General features: G+C 40.9%; 1 long non-coding RNA gene across 4 annotated transcripts in view; it reads left to right on the forward strand.

Annotated features, from left to right (window-relative positions):
• Positions 1-2,108: 2,108 nt before the first annotated feature.
• Positions 2,109-7,973, forward strand: part of LOC146596128 (uncharacterized) — a 206,330-nt gene continuing 200,465 nt past the window's right edge. For all 4 annotated transcript variants that reach the window (XR_014895817.1, XR_014895814.1, XR_014895816.1 and 1 more), the window contains exons 1-2: positions 2,109-2,225; positions 6,735-6,839. This is a non-coding gene — a long non-coding RNA (uncharacterized LOC146596128). The remainder of the gene's footprint in view (positions 2,226-6,734; positions 6,840-7,973) is intronic.

Here is a 7,973-nt window from a genome sequence, read left to right on the forward strand (position 1 = left end):
CCGTACACAGGGTGTGACTGTTTAGTGTGAGATAAAAAAAAAAAAAAAGCAACAAAGTGTTGGGAAGTGTGTGATTTTGGGTGGTATTAGTGCTTTGCTGTGAATACTACAGGCAACAGCCTGCTGAGAGGATAGTCTAATAAAAATATCCCCAGATTTTGTAATTCATTGTAATTCAGCTAAGAGCTTATAATTCATAAGAGCTCAGAGTGATAGTGATGTACAAGAGAACAGCTTTCCCCTCTAAAGCCTGTAGTATTTGGTTCTGCTGTAGTCAAAAAATGACGTGATAATACATAGGCAGTTCCTGCCCACAGGTTACTTATTATCTCTAACCAACCCAGTGGGTCAGATTCTGGCTTGATGAAGTGGTGTAATAACTGAGTTCAGTAAGGGTACTGAAAGCTTTTTGTCAGGTTATGCTGGTGCACGGCAAGGAGAGGCACAGCCCCATACAGATGATTAAGATAACACTCGCTGCTAAAAGATCTTATCTCAGTAATTAGGAGGAAGAGAAGTCTAATGTAGCTGTGAACACAGGAAATATGCAAGAAATGTTTTATTTTTTAACTGCTGGGAGAATGGCTCTGTCCTAGAGGGGCTGGTTTGTAGTAAAAGCCTGCATTCTAGGTCACTGTCACCAGAACAAGAGGATAGTGCCAAATCATCAATAGGCAAAAAGCTGCGAAGAGAGGGATGGACAGAAGCCCTGGGAACTCATCCCTCTCTCTCCTCAGAGGCTTCCTACTTATTGTCTTTTTTAGCTCCGAGGTTCTGGGGCACAGTGTCAGACTCAAATTCCTCTTCACTTTCTGGTGTCCAGAATCACAGAAAGCTAAATGATCTGCACTGAGCAAATGCTTGGTCCTAACTGACAGGGGAATGCCTTGTATTGCTTCACAGTAGCCCTGATCATACCATTAGCTGCTCCCATCCGCAGCCCTGGTTTTGTAACTGCATTCCAATGGGTATCTCTAATTTGCCCTGAGTAGACAGAACAATCCACTGAAGTCAGATGCTTCTTTGCATTGTAACTACTGGCTAAAGACCAATGTTTACTAACTTCCAATGAGTCATTTGCAAATGTGATGCTTGGCTAAAAAAGTGTTTCCAAGAACCCTGTCATCATTAATCATTAATTCATGCATTGCTATTCTGCTGCTAGATATGATTATCCACTGTTTCAGATGATGATAATGCAGACTGTGCATCTCAGGCTGGACTAGAATAAATAGCATGTGATAGGAGATACAGCTAGAGGAGAAGCTGAAGCCAGGAGGAGAGCAGTCTTATTTCTGGACTCCATTTTAAAGGCTTATCCGAGGCAATGAAAGCCTGGATAGAAACAAAGTCAGCAGAAGATCATAAGGCACAGTGCTGGAGTAGAGATTAGTACTGGACCACTGAGTGGAAGAAGTCAGYTTGAAGGGGAGATGTGGTTGATGGGAGTGTTGATAGCACTGCTGTCTGTAGGGGAGGATTGAAATTACAACTGGGCAAATGACTGAGGWATAAGTATTCCCCTCAAAAGTTGCTGAGAGTCCTAACAGGTGTGTTTATATTGGGTTTGAGAAAGCACTTAGTGTGTGAATAACACTGACTGAAACAATCAAAATGTAAATGTAACGGTTTCATTGCAGGAAGACAATTAGCAGGAATGAACTGATGGATGGCTTGCTGTCTGCTCTGCTTGGAGAGCCCCAGAGACCTTGTTCTAAAGTCCCTCTTAGCACTTCCCACTCAGCTTTTAGATCAGAAGTTGCCATTACCACATTAAAATGCGTTTGGCCTCAGTGTATTTTACCATACCATTTCCTCTTTTATTTATTAAGCAAAAAAAAAGTGAGGCTGAGTGTTAATAATCTTGACCTTTTAAAATATTTTCACTCTGATATCAAGGGTGATAAAACTCTCTTCTGGAGTGAGAGAGAGCAAGAGATGGAAGTCTTTAGGCTTCCCATAAATCTTGTTCCTACAAACTATGGACATGCTGGGTGGATGTCTTGGCTCAAACGACCTTGCGGCTCCTCCTCTTAGTCTTGGTTTTTAATTGGAGCCAGGAGAAGGATCCCAGCACTTGCCAGGTGGATGCGAGCTGCACCCTGGCAGACCGCCTGCAGACCCATTACTGTTTTGTAGATTAAAATAAAGACTGCAAAAGGAGGGACCTTGGGGGAAGGAAAGAGAAGAGAAAGAGAATAGCAAAACACTTTGTTCCGATTCAGGTGAGAAAGTTCATCTCAGTGTCTTTGCAGACAGCCTGCCACGTATTGGGTGGAGGAGGGAACAAGTTTTTTTTTATGTATGTGTTATATTCTGTAGTTATCCCTTTGTGCCAGCCTCTAGGAACAATTGAAAATTGCTGCCAAAGTCTGTGCCTGCTCAGACATCACTCTCATGAGGAAACTCTGGGAACGGCCCAGCTGCTGCGCGGTGAGCCAGCCACTTCCAGCTCGGGCTCCCTCGGAGCAGCGGTGCTGCCTGTGCAGTGTGGTCTGGTGGTTAGCGGGGAGGTGGAGGGCCGGCTGGCAGGACCTGTGGGCTCTGTTCTCACTGTTGTGATTGAACCGCTGCAGCTTTGGCCTTGACACTTGATCTCTAGCTCAGTTTCCTTAGCCTTAAAATGGGGAGGATACTGATAAGCCTGTTTACTCAGTTACAAAGGGCTTATGAACTGAGTGTTACTGGTTAAAAAGCAGTAACAAATAGATACTATTACCCTATTTTCTACTGTGTGGTCCAGTCTGGTTTTGAATGAGCCACTTTGCAGACTTTTGAATCTAGTAGGCTTCAATTAAGACTAAATTTKCTCTTACATTAGGGAATGAATCCCTACTACTAAACGTCAGGATATTCAGGTTTACTTGGGCATGATGGGGAAGACTGTTTGTTCACATAATGGTAAAAGCAGTGTTACGACAGGCCTACCTGGAAGACTGTGGCTGCTTATTTAATGTTACCACAGGCAGTGAATAGGTCTACTGGGCAATTTTCCATCAGAATAGTTTTCTGATAGCAAATACTTCTTTGCAAAAATCAAAATTTGTCCTGGAGAAGACTTCAGTTTTGAGAGAGGGGGAATAAAAAAAATCAATTTTACCAGTGGGAAGAATCAAAATGACAGCTTCCTGGCTGCTTGCTGTGRAGCTTCATGATGGTTTTTTGCTTTCTTCTGGAGATTTAAAAAAAAAAAAAAAAGGAAAGAAAGCAAAGGAGTTGAAGAAATTCTTAAAATTTCAGGCAAAAAAAAAAGTATTTGGAAAGCCCTCTCTACAAAGTAGTTTATACTGGATTTGTTGCTGGTTTATTGTTCACTTTTTGTCTCAATCAGCATAATTTCCATTATTATTAAATTTTGAAGGCTACTTTCTCCTTGGAAGGGAAGGGACTCTTTCAGACTGTTACTGTAGTGAGGAAATGAAACTGAAAGGGAGGAAAGACAGAGTGGAGTTGGAGTTAGGTGGTATGCTGAGCCTGGGAAAAGTAGTCTCCCAGTACAACAAAAACAATTTTTGGCTAAAACTGACCCCTTTTYCCATGAAACTGATTTAGTTTCCAAWTGGTTGCATGCAAATACATTTAAAATGTTTGAAAATCAATGTTTACCTGTTCTTATACTTTCTGTTACTGAAGAGATCACAATTTCAAACTACAAAATTTTGAACTGTTTTTTTTTCCATGTTAATCAATTTCCCTTAATTATGTTCTGGCCAATCAGATTGGGGAGGGGGAGCTCCAAGAAATCCAGAGATTTTTTTTAAGTAATGACATAATTGAACAACGTTCAAGGCAGTCTGCCAAAGGCTTTGCAATTAATACTGATTGCTTATGGATATCAGCAAGCAGGAGGGGCTGAGATGCAGACTGTAAGCCAGCAGCACGTGCCTGAGCCTCGAAGCATGGCAGGCCTTAATGGCTATAAAACAAAGGGCTTGTTTGCATCAACACCTTGAGCACACCCAAGGAGGCAAGGGTAGAGGAGCACCTGCTCGCTGAAAGGCAGGGCTATTCACTCCAGTACAGCACCATACCATGATGATGACATTGCCAGGAGAGTTATGCCAACAGTCCTTGATTAATGAAAAAGATCTGTCTTGACAAAAAGACAATCGTGGCCTATCTGAAGAAATCTCAAATGCCAGCAGGAATTGCCAATCTCTGTTACCCACCAAACTGAGATAGCCTTTCAAAACTCATGCATTAAAACTACTACAGTACAAAGCTTTTCCTTCGCCAGGCTTTAAGTATCATATTTCCAAATTATTCTTTGTTGTTTTTGGGGCAAACACTAACTTGCTAACAGAACTACCTGGGGTTCTCACATGATCATGCGGGACTSTGGGACCTTGAGCTATAATAAGGGTAGTAAAATCAGGATTAAAAGAAGTAGATTTGACTGTGCTATGGTTGTAATGTTATACAGAATATAACATTACATATATGGAAGTCCATGATGTAATAGAAGTTTTAAGTCAATGGCATGAATATCTATTCAGAACCTCAGAAGAGGTTCTGAATTTTAGTGGTTAGTCCCTGTTGGGAAGTACTAAACAAGAATGTAGTTATTTCTCCCAAAGTGACTTAGATACTCGTAGCCCCTGTGAGGTGGACAATGCATATTATCCTTGTTTTGGTCCCATTTTTTTTTTTCAGTTATGTGACCTTCTCTTAAAATATAGCACATTTGTCCAATATTTTCTATAATTCTATGAATGGGTTTAGCCAATGTCTTATGAGAATTATGTCATGAAAAAATCCTATCTAAAGTTACCTAGCAGTTATCTGTATTCTGATATTTATGAAGCTTATTGGAGAAACACTATATCTCGTAGGGCTGCCTTATATTTATTTGAGATTGTTTATGCTGTGTAAACTCCTTGGAGACAAGGAGCAAAATCTCWGAGATTTTGTGGTCAGATCAATTTGTAGAGCTGTTTCCATGTTTTCTGATGCAATCGAGTGTAACAATGTTGTATCCCAGTAAACATGGAAATAGAGCAAGGAAAACATTTCTCAATCCACTTCCTAAAAATACAGCTCTGGGTGGGGAGGGGCTCAAGTTTTATTCCAGGAGCTCATTCAAGCCCTCATCAGTTTCCACAATGTCTCAGATTTTTTTGTCTTCTATTTCTTGTACTTATAGATTGGAAACAGAGCACTATGTGGGCCAAATGCCCATGAGCGTGACATGTAATAACCATTATGCATTCAAATGTACATATTCATGGGTGGAGAGATGCCAAGCATGGCTGGAAGCAAATTTGGTGTTTGGCGACGTGGGCAGACCTTTTATATCAAGGGTGATCTTGGAAGGGGCTATCTTGAACTGCCATTTCTGCCTTTGTGTTTGAATATGCTCATGCATCTTTAGGGGGAGGGGAGGGAAACAGTGAGGGGGGAGGAAGGTGATGGTTTTGTGTTGGTTTGATCTGCTGCAGTTTTGGCTGAGTTGTTGTTTTGTTTTGAGTTATCTTGGGTATTGTTGAGCTTGCAGATGGAACTCAGAGAAAACAAGTTCTCTCCTTCCTTTTAAGAAAYTCTGCAAGAATAGGATAGGTTACCAAATTTTCCAGAGTCCTGTTGAGAAGCAGGAGTTAAGTGAGGATTATAAAACTCATTCCTGTGCCATGTCCTTTGCCTGTCTTTCATCATATCAGTAAGGCAGCATATTTAAAGACTTCAAGAATAAGGACCCTGCTCTTCAAGAAGTTATTTGTACAATGAGATATTGAGATGTGCATGTATATTGTTGCCTTGCCTATGCTGTTACCATGACAGCATAGTGCACTTGGGGATTAGCCATTTGCAGAGGGGCCTGGAAGTCTTGTGGGTGAAAAAACCTGCTGTTAGTGAGCATCAGTAAGAGCTATATGTGCATTAGGCAGGCAGAGTGTGGAGTAACGTGTCTGTATGCTTTTTATGCCTTCAACTCTCAAAAGTTAGGTATACCTTCATCCTTCCTCTCTGCTATCCAAAAATAAAGGATTGTATTAAAGTGTTCTGAACAGACTGCTTGTAGTCATTGGAGTAGTGTCTTTAATGCCTGTATTGAATTTGGTCTTTTGTGTGTAAGTTCCAGGTAGCTTCAGGGGCTATTTTGTTCCAGAAGCCCTTGCAATGACACATAGTGAAGAATTCCCTATTTTAGTGGAGATTGGGTCAGTTAGATATCTAGAATGGGTATAGCAATGTCAGTGGTGGAGCTGTGCCTGAGTGTGCCCTTTAGCAGGCACAATGCCATGTAAATTAGGACCTAAGTGTTGCACGGCACCTCCCACCACTTTCAGAGCTTAGTGTAGGGTCTCAGTCCACAGCACAGTGCTCTTGGCCTCCTCAGATTTCAACTCAGTAATTGCATCTTTTTTTTTTTTTTTCTTTTCCCTGTTTCCAGTGGTTTTGTTCCTATTTTCTGAACACTTTAAGGAGCATGTCTCCCTATGGCAGAGATAAGAGCCCACGTCCTGCATCCTGTAGCTGTGCATTCTCAGCCACAGGAGTCACTACTGCGCCTTTCCAGAGGAAGGTGATTTGGACAATGACATTGCAGCTAATGCAGCTAATTTGGCCTTACCCATAGTAATTATATGAAGTGATATTCAAACCAGAGCCTTTTTTCTAGACTTGGAGATTATTAAATTACAAAAAGTATACCAGCTACTTTCTTCCCCACATGTCTCTAGGGGAGTCTAAATATAGTCCCAAGCATTTGAAAATGTGCCTTAATCTTTTGACAGGGAAGTGGATGAGGTCACAGGACTGGGAGAGTACTTGCTGGCCGTCAGGAGGATGGTGAAGTCGACACGTCAAAAAGAGCAGAGTGCTGCTGTGGATGAAGAAAGGTAGGAAAATGTGGCCCAGCAGGCTTTTTTAGTGCTTTTTGTATACATCTTGGTGCTCATGAAGTGCTGTGGATTAAATCTTTTTGAAGTATAGAGAGCAGGATGTGACAGGATCAATGGTTCTATTTTCAGTCTATAGGCTCTGCAAAGAGCCTATAAAAAAAAAGACAAAACAATGTACTGAAGCTCAATGAGAGCTAATGTAGATGTTTACAGGGCATAGCTGTGCTCTGAGCCTATCTGTCCCCTGTGATAGCTCACCATCTGCATGAATAGATTTGGAATTTCTCCTTCCATGTGGTAAACCAGCTCTGAATTGTTTTTTTGGAAAGTGTTTTCTTTGTTATTTGGTGATGTTTCAGATCTTGGCCTTCCCTTGTTACTGGAGAAATGTTAAGGATATGTAGTCAGGATAGTAAGCCTATGGATACAGGAAAGCTAAAATATTAAAGAATCCTGGTTTCATAAAAGTAGGCTTCATCTAGACTATGAAGACCTCCCATTTGATAGGTAATTTYCAGTAGGCTCTCATAAGAGTTAAACTGAAGTATTCCTCTATCACCCCAACAGAGATTCATTGCATGGGATAAGTATTCTCTGAATTCTCATTTTCTGCTCCTACAGAATGTCCCAGGCTTCAATAGTCATTCATGCATGAACCACTTCTCTGCAAATCTGCAGCCCAGTAGGAGCAGCTCTATTTTAGGTCTATTATTTGCATAATTGAGTGCTAACAAAAATAAAGCTAACAAATTGCTGAAAATTGCAAAATGTCAACTATATTGGGATGGGTCAGAGGTGAAATATAAGGTGAAGTCTCCAGGTGTGGTGAGGTCAAGAGCAACTTGTTATTGAAGGGAAACTTGCTGGAGTAATAGCCATCAGAAGAAATTTGACCAAGTAATATTAGAGCCAACCAAATCTATAGGAGGGACCATTCCTAATATAATTGGTTATTTCTTCACATGTTACTTTTGAAGGGCTAAAAAAGAGTACTAGAGAAGTGTAAGCACTCTTGTGATATAGCAAATTGTACAAGGTAACTGCACGTAAGGCCTTTATCAAGAAACATTATAAAATAGAATGGAGGTCCACTAATCATTTTAGTACCTGAGCAGATTGAAAGTTTTTCTT

Source organism: Rhea americana, unplaced genomic scaffold (assembly GCF_003343005.1).
Source record: "Rhea americana isolate MKP2758 unplaced genomic scaffold, rheAme1 scaffold_21, whole genome shotgun sequence".
NCBI classification, from domain to species: Eukaryota; Metazoa; Chordata; class Aves; order Rheiformes; family Rheidae; genus Rhea; species Rhea americana.